This window comes from Octodon degus, unplaced genomic scaffold, assembly GCF_000260255.1.
Source record: "Octodon degus isolate 3935 unplaced genomic scaffold, OctDeg1.0 scaffold00221, whole genome shotgun sequence".
NCBI lineage: Eukaryota > Metazoa > Chordata > Mammalia > Rodentia > Octodontidae > Octodon > Octodon degus.
In genome coordinates, this window is record NW_004524797.1 from 2,882,928 (window position 1) to 2,889,474 (window position 6,547).

Below are 6,547 nucleotides of genomic sequence, written 5' to 3' on the forward strand. Positions count from 1 at the left end.
GAAAGCTGCAAAATACAGAGGGTATTACAATTGGAAGTGGTCTTCAAATGCAAAAAGAGACTAAAAACTGCTTTTGCTTTTGCCTCTGCTTTTAGGGTTACAGCCCCATGTTGCAAATCAACACCACTGTTCAGAGAGCTATGTCTGCTTTGGCACCCAGCGCGCCCACCACACCTCACCCGTCCTACCCAGGTCTAGGAGGGGGCGGGGCTCAAGCAGCCCCGCCCCTGGAGACGCCCCGCCCCTTTGCCCCCGCGCCTGCGCAGTGATCTCCAACTGGCCTCGAGCGCCCCGGCGGGAGGTAAGGGGCTTACAGGAGGCTGCTGGGGATGTCGGACCCTGACTGGCACCCGGGGCAGGGTGCTAGCCCCGCGCGAGGAGAGCAGCTGGCGGGAAGCCAGGCCTCGGCTCGGAAGTGTGAGCCCAGTGGGGGCTCCGTCTGGGGCCCAAACCGTCAGAGCGCCGGTCGGTTTCGGTTTTGGAAGAGCTGTTCCGAGCGGGTGCAGGGAGGCCGCAGACCGTGCGAGCGTGATGGCTTCCCGGGTTGCGTGTGGAAAAGTTTCCGGCGCCTCCCCGCGGCTGGCGCACTGCGGGCCCCAGGCCCCTGGGTCTCGGTCCGGGCCTGCCCTCCCGGCTGTGTTGACAGACAGCGTTTGGGGTGTGAGCCCAGGTGTGCAGTAGGAGACAGACTTGAGGGCTGACGTCGGCGACGTTCGGAGTACCGAGGGGGCGGGAGCGGGAGGCCGCGGACTCCGGTCGGCCGGCCTGAGAGCTGCGTCGCCGGCCTCACCCGAGCGCCGACCCCCTAAGCGTCGAGCTCAGGAGAGCGCACAGTGGGACCAAGGGCCTTGGCTTTCCTCTCCAGCTTTTCGTCCCTTGTGTCAGAAACACAAAAGATGAGCCTGAGGAGTGGGCGCCACCAACACGCCCACACTTGGCACCTCTGGGTATTTGTTTGAGGCGGCGGTGCTGCTAGCGACTTCGGACTTTTTCTGGGAAATAGGGCCTTTCTTTTATTTTCGTAACTATGAGTACGTTCTCCTCAACCCCCCCCCCCATCAGGAACATATATGTCATATTAGTGTTAGCGTTAGAGGACAAAGTTTATAAAGTGCCTGGCACACTTCTGGCGACTCTTCATTGTGAATATTAGTGCAGTGAAAATGATTGACGCTTTTGACTTATAAATGTTTCTTTTTAGTTCTTTGGCGGAGGATGTAGGGGGTCTCGGTATGTAGTTCAGGCTGTCTTTGAATTCACTATGTATCCCAGGATGGCCTCTAACTTAATTCTGCCTCAAGTCTCCCTAGTGCTGGGATTGCAGATGTGTGCCACCACATCTGGTGAAACTTTTAATTCTTGTACATTACAACAACTTATGTTGAAGTGTTTCACAGTTAAGTTTTTTAAAGTAATGGAGAAATCTCAGCTTCCATTATTGTTAACATTGTACATACCGTACTACAGTTATCAAAAGCAAGAAATTATCAATACTGAGTGTTTTAAAATTTCATCTTATTTATTTGGAATGTCCTTTCTGTTTTCTAGGGTCCAATCTAAGATCCTCATATTGCATTTACTTGCCATGGCGACTTCATGTCTTCCACATTGTGACAGCTCTTCACTATTTTCCTGTCCTTCTTGATATTTGCATTTTAAAGGGTACAAATGGTGCTTGTCCCATGACTTATCATGATTGGATTAATTTTATACATTTTTGTTAATACCGTAAAAGTATGTCTGGTCTTTTCAGTTTATCCCATTAGGGAACATGATATGACTTACTGCTTATGATATTAACCTTAATCACTTTGTTAAGGTGGTATCTGCTGAGATTTTCTAGGACCAAAGTACTATTACTTCCCAAATTTATATCTGGGAAAAAATTTGTAAACTAAACAAATATCATGTCTCTTCAAACTTTCCCTTCATAAATTTAGCATCCATTGTTGGATCTTGCCTTGTGTTCTAATCGTGATTTTCTATTTCCTTCATTCCTTCTGTACCTATTAATTGTAATGCTACTGTAAGGAAGAGCTGTTGATTTGCTCCATTTCTGACTTGTATTGAACTGTTGTACAAGTATGGACTCATAAAGGTTTATTGTTATTTTATTATTAATTTTATGTCTCAAATTGGCCTTATCTGGATAATTGGGAATTTTTTTCAGGTTGCTTTTTGTACTCTTTTGATAGGCCCCTCCTTTTTAGAGAACTTTCTTTCTGGCATTATAAGATGCACCAAACACCCCCACTGCCACCCCCTGGCCCAGTCCAGGAATCAGCCACTTCTCCAAGGACCTCTGATTTCTTTTTTTGGAAAAAGGTATTTGGAAACCAATATCAGTGCTGTAGGTGTGCGCATTACTATTGTGTTGTTAGGTTTTGTAGAGCCTGGGGGAAGACAGCAATGTATATGTATATACATCCGTGCATACATACAACAAGATCTCTATTTCTGTACTTACTGTGCAGTTTTAAGACACAAAAATTTAGCCCAATAACTGACTCTATTCTTTTTTTTATGAACAGAATATATTTATTGAGAGAAAGAAAGCTCCTGTCCAAGAGAGGGACAGGAGGGGGGCCCGAGCGGGTAGTTCCCCCTAACAGATTCTATTCTAACACCACTGGATTCATTATAGTTTTATCTCTCATTTGTAACTCTGGTAGTGAAAAACTGGAATTCATATTCCATGAAATATTTATTTGTTCAGTTCTTGTATATATGTAATTTTGTGATTTGTAACATATACCTCTGTGAGAAACACAGTGCTGGCATAATGTGTAGAATTTTTGTCTTTAGCCTTATTAATATTTAGTAAAAATATTGTTTTCTGTCTCCATTTATTTCCATGCTGTTATGCTAGTCATTTATAATGAGGTTAATTTTATTTTTGATAGTTTATATTTCATTTTGAGTTCCCTCCACATTATTTTTAAAAACTTTATAGCAGCATTTACTCTTTGTGGTATATAGTTCTGTATAGTTTTTTACAAGTACATATTGTGTATGTGGCATTATAGTCATAACAGGAGAATAATTCCATATACCAAATATTTTATCATATTTTTCAAATGTTAAAAAATATAATTTCACAGAAATTTGAAAATTAGGGCTGGTGAGATAGCTCAGTGGTCTAAAGCACCTGCTTGGGCAAGCTTAGGCAGATGCAGGGGACCACAGTTTGATCCCCAGCATCACATGCTGCACCAGCCCCACCCTCAGGGTGGGCTGAGTGGGCTTAATAAATAAAAATTAAAAAAATAAAAAAGAAATTTCAAAATTAAACATTTTTGTATATTTTGCTTTGCCCTTTTTAAGAATTTTACACAGGTAAGATCTCATTGTAAATATATTTTCCTCATGTTTTAATTATATCAGAAATATGTTACAGAGGTACAGGATCTCAGGATAAATCCTGAGGGGATTTCACTGACCTTCTCAGACCAAAAAGCTACAACTCTTGTTGCATAGGTCCTGCTTTACCTTGGTCTTAACCATCCAGCAGAAAAGTATAAAAACAAAGTAAGAAGTAAAGCCATGCTGTTATGTTGAGCTGTAGGGAACTCAGGTCAACAGTTTCTGACATTGCCAGTGAAGCGGAAGACCCCATACTACTATGGACTACTAGACTCTTTTAGAATATTTTGCTGAGTTTACACACCTATAATATTTAAATGATGGAACTTAACAAAAAAAGGGGATACAGATGAATGTCCATTTTTGTATCTGTGTATTCAAAGTGGTTAGGATAGATATATAGTTACATTCTCTTAATGAATAGAGGAATTTGTTCTAATAGTGTTTGTAAATAGGATATCAAGTCCACATCTTGTACAGCAATTAACCACTAGGAAGAATGTATGCAATGTGTTAATTATTGAAACTGTCCTACCAATTTGGTTTGAAACTGTCTCATTGCTATTTGTTTCTCAATAAAATTATGGGGAAAAAAAGAAAATGTAGGATTCTAGGTGAGTATCTGATGATTAAAGTTAACTTACAGTAAAAAAAAAAGTTACAATTTATGACCGAAAAATCTAGAAATTCTAAGCTATATCTTTACTCACTATTCAGTCATACTTCGCCCTTGCGCTTGCCAGGGAAGCACTTATTCTACTGAGCTATCTCCCTGGCCCTCAGTCACATACTTCTAAACCATGTTTTGATATTAGGTTAGTATCTTCCCATAACAGCTTACAAGCATTTGAGAAACTTATCCACTCCTAAACAACATTTTGTGTCCAAACATAATACATGCAGGTATTTGAATTTTTATCTTTTTTGTTGTTGTTTTAAAGATTCAAATTTAAATTTATTTTGCTATGAGAAAATAGAGTAACACAAATTTCCCATTTATGTGCAAAAAAAAGTTTCTGAGACAGGATCTCACTATGTAGCCCAGGCTGGGCATGGACCCCACCAGTCCTCCTATCTCAGCCTCCCACAGTGCTGGGATTACAGGTGTGCACCATCACCCGGGCTCATGATGTACAATTTTATTGGGAGCACCAGGTGAATGCAGAAAACTGCAGCTAGCTGAGCCATGCTGCCCCAGAATACAAAATCACACATGCATACCTTAGCATGTCAGCATCATGTGTTATGAGCCACACCCACATGCGTGTTCTGTTACCCCTTTCAAATTTCAGGTTAACTTCAATAGAGACTCATGAAACTTTCTCTTATCTCTTCTTCCACAAGCAAGCTTTGGGTCTTCCTCAAGATAAAGTGCCACATTTATTATCCTACTTACAAATTTCTTAAGCATTGACATGTAAAACTATGCTGTGATTTTGATTGGATTTTATCTTTTTTTGACTGATTAGATTTTTTAAACGTTGTATCCCTAACTCCATTTTTACCATAAGTCTTGTGGTTGTTTTTCATGACTTTACAAAGCAGGAGTCTTAGGAACACACTTACCATGTTCTAACAGATCTGCTTCACAAGGATTTCAGCTGAGTTTCAGAGTGAGCAAGAAAATGATGTTTTCAATTTGAAATGGAGTGGTGATCCAGCACTCCCAGACTACTGTCTGTGGGAGAGGCAGATTCCCTACATAGAAGAATGAAAATTTTATTATAATTTTGTAAAAGTAGAAAATAGTATGGAAAAAATTAAATACTGGCTAAAAGAATAAAAGTTGGAAAAGTCTTTGGGAGGTTTATGGGGCAGATTCTCTTCCCTGAGAAATTATTCTTGTTGAGGGAGAATGTTTCCCTTGTTATCTGTAAAACTCAGGGTCAGAGGCATGTGTAATTCTGATCTGGAAAAAAAAAATCGGAATCCAGGAAAGCAAGCTATAAGGTAACAACAAAAATAAGTGGAATATTTAATAATAAACTAGGAAATGTTAATGTTAGACAAATAATTGATACATTATTATATAATAGACTCTTAGAAATTAGCACACAATAGAAGTACCCTATAGTAAAATTGATGTATAGTATGAGCAGACGATTCATGAAAGAAAAGAAGTAAATGGATAAGAAATAAATTCTATTAGTAATTTAAGAGATTAAAATTAAAGCAATAGATCCCCCCAGTCAAATATTTAAGAAAAATAGAAACACCCAATAAATTTGTAGGAACATGAATAAGTGGACATGGTGATGATTTGCAGGTGGGTATATAAATCAGCATACTGTTGTGGAACATTTGACAATATGTACATTGGAAAAAAAGTGTGACTATTTAATATTTCTAAGTATTTAAAGTATTAGGTGGAATTATGGATATAGGTGTAAGAAAAGTAATTACATTAGAATTTATAATAATGGAAAGTTAGATCACTTTTAATAGCAAAAATATATGATTAAATTATGAAACATGTATATAGTATAATACTGTGCTGCTACAAACAGTTGTAAATAGAAATTTTCTTATATTTAATCAATATTAAAAGTAGTCCTTCAGCCAGGCATGGTGGCTCATGCCTGTAATCCCAGCACATGGGACACTGAGGCAGGAAGATCTTTGGGAGTTCAAGACCAGCCTGGACTACAAAGTGAGCTCAACATCACCCTAAATTGTATAATGAGACCCTGTCTCAAAAAAGACAAAAGGGTTGGGGAGATAGTTCAGTGGCATAAACGCTGCCTAGCAAATGTAAGTTCCCAAGTTCTATCCCACTGCATGCTGTGGTGATGCAAGCCTGTAATCCTAGCAATAAGGAGGCTGAGATAGGAGGATCACTAAAGAGTCCAAACCACATAGGAAGACCCTGTATAAAAAAAAAAAAAAAAGACAAAAATAGTCCTTCACCATTCCACCCCTTTGGATTTACTTTTTGTTATTGATAATATGTTGGTAGTTTTTTTAAGGAGGGGCTCAGTAGTCAACTCTCTTAGTTTTTGTATGTCTGAAAATGATTATTTTATCTTCCCTGTAAATGATAACTTACATGTGGTTTTTCTGACTCCTCAGCACTTTGAAACTATTCCTGTTTCTCTCTCTCTCTCTCTCTCTCTCTCTCTCTCTCTCTCTCTCTCTCTCTCTCCTCTCTCCTCTCTCCTCTCTCCTCTCTTCTCCTCTCCTCTCC

At 39.6% G+C, this 6,547-nt stretch overlaps 1 protein-coding gene across 2 annotated transcripts in view; it reads left to right on the forward strand.

Annotated features, from left to right (window-relative positions):
• The first annotated feature begins 249 nt into the window (after nt 1-249).
• The window catches only part of Stx17 (syntaxin 17), a 110,678-nt gene continuing 104,380 nt past the window's right edge, over nt 250-6,547 (forward strand). Inside the window, exon 1 of one of the 2 annotated variants that reach the window (XM_004645226.3) lies at nt 250-301. The gene's annotated coding sequence lies outside the window, so the exon portion shown is untranslated. Of the gene's footprint in view, nt 302-5,248; nt 5,314-6,547 lie in introns of those variants that run through there. The other variant, XM_023705463.1, reaches the window with a different exon arrangement.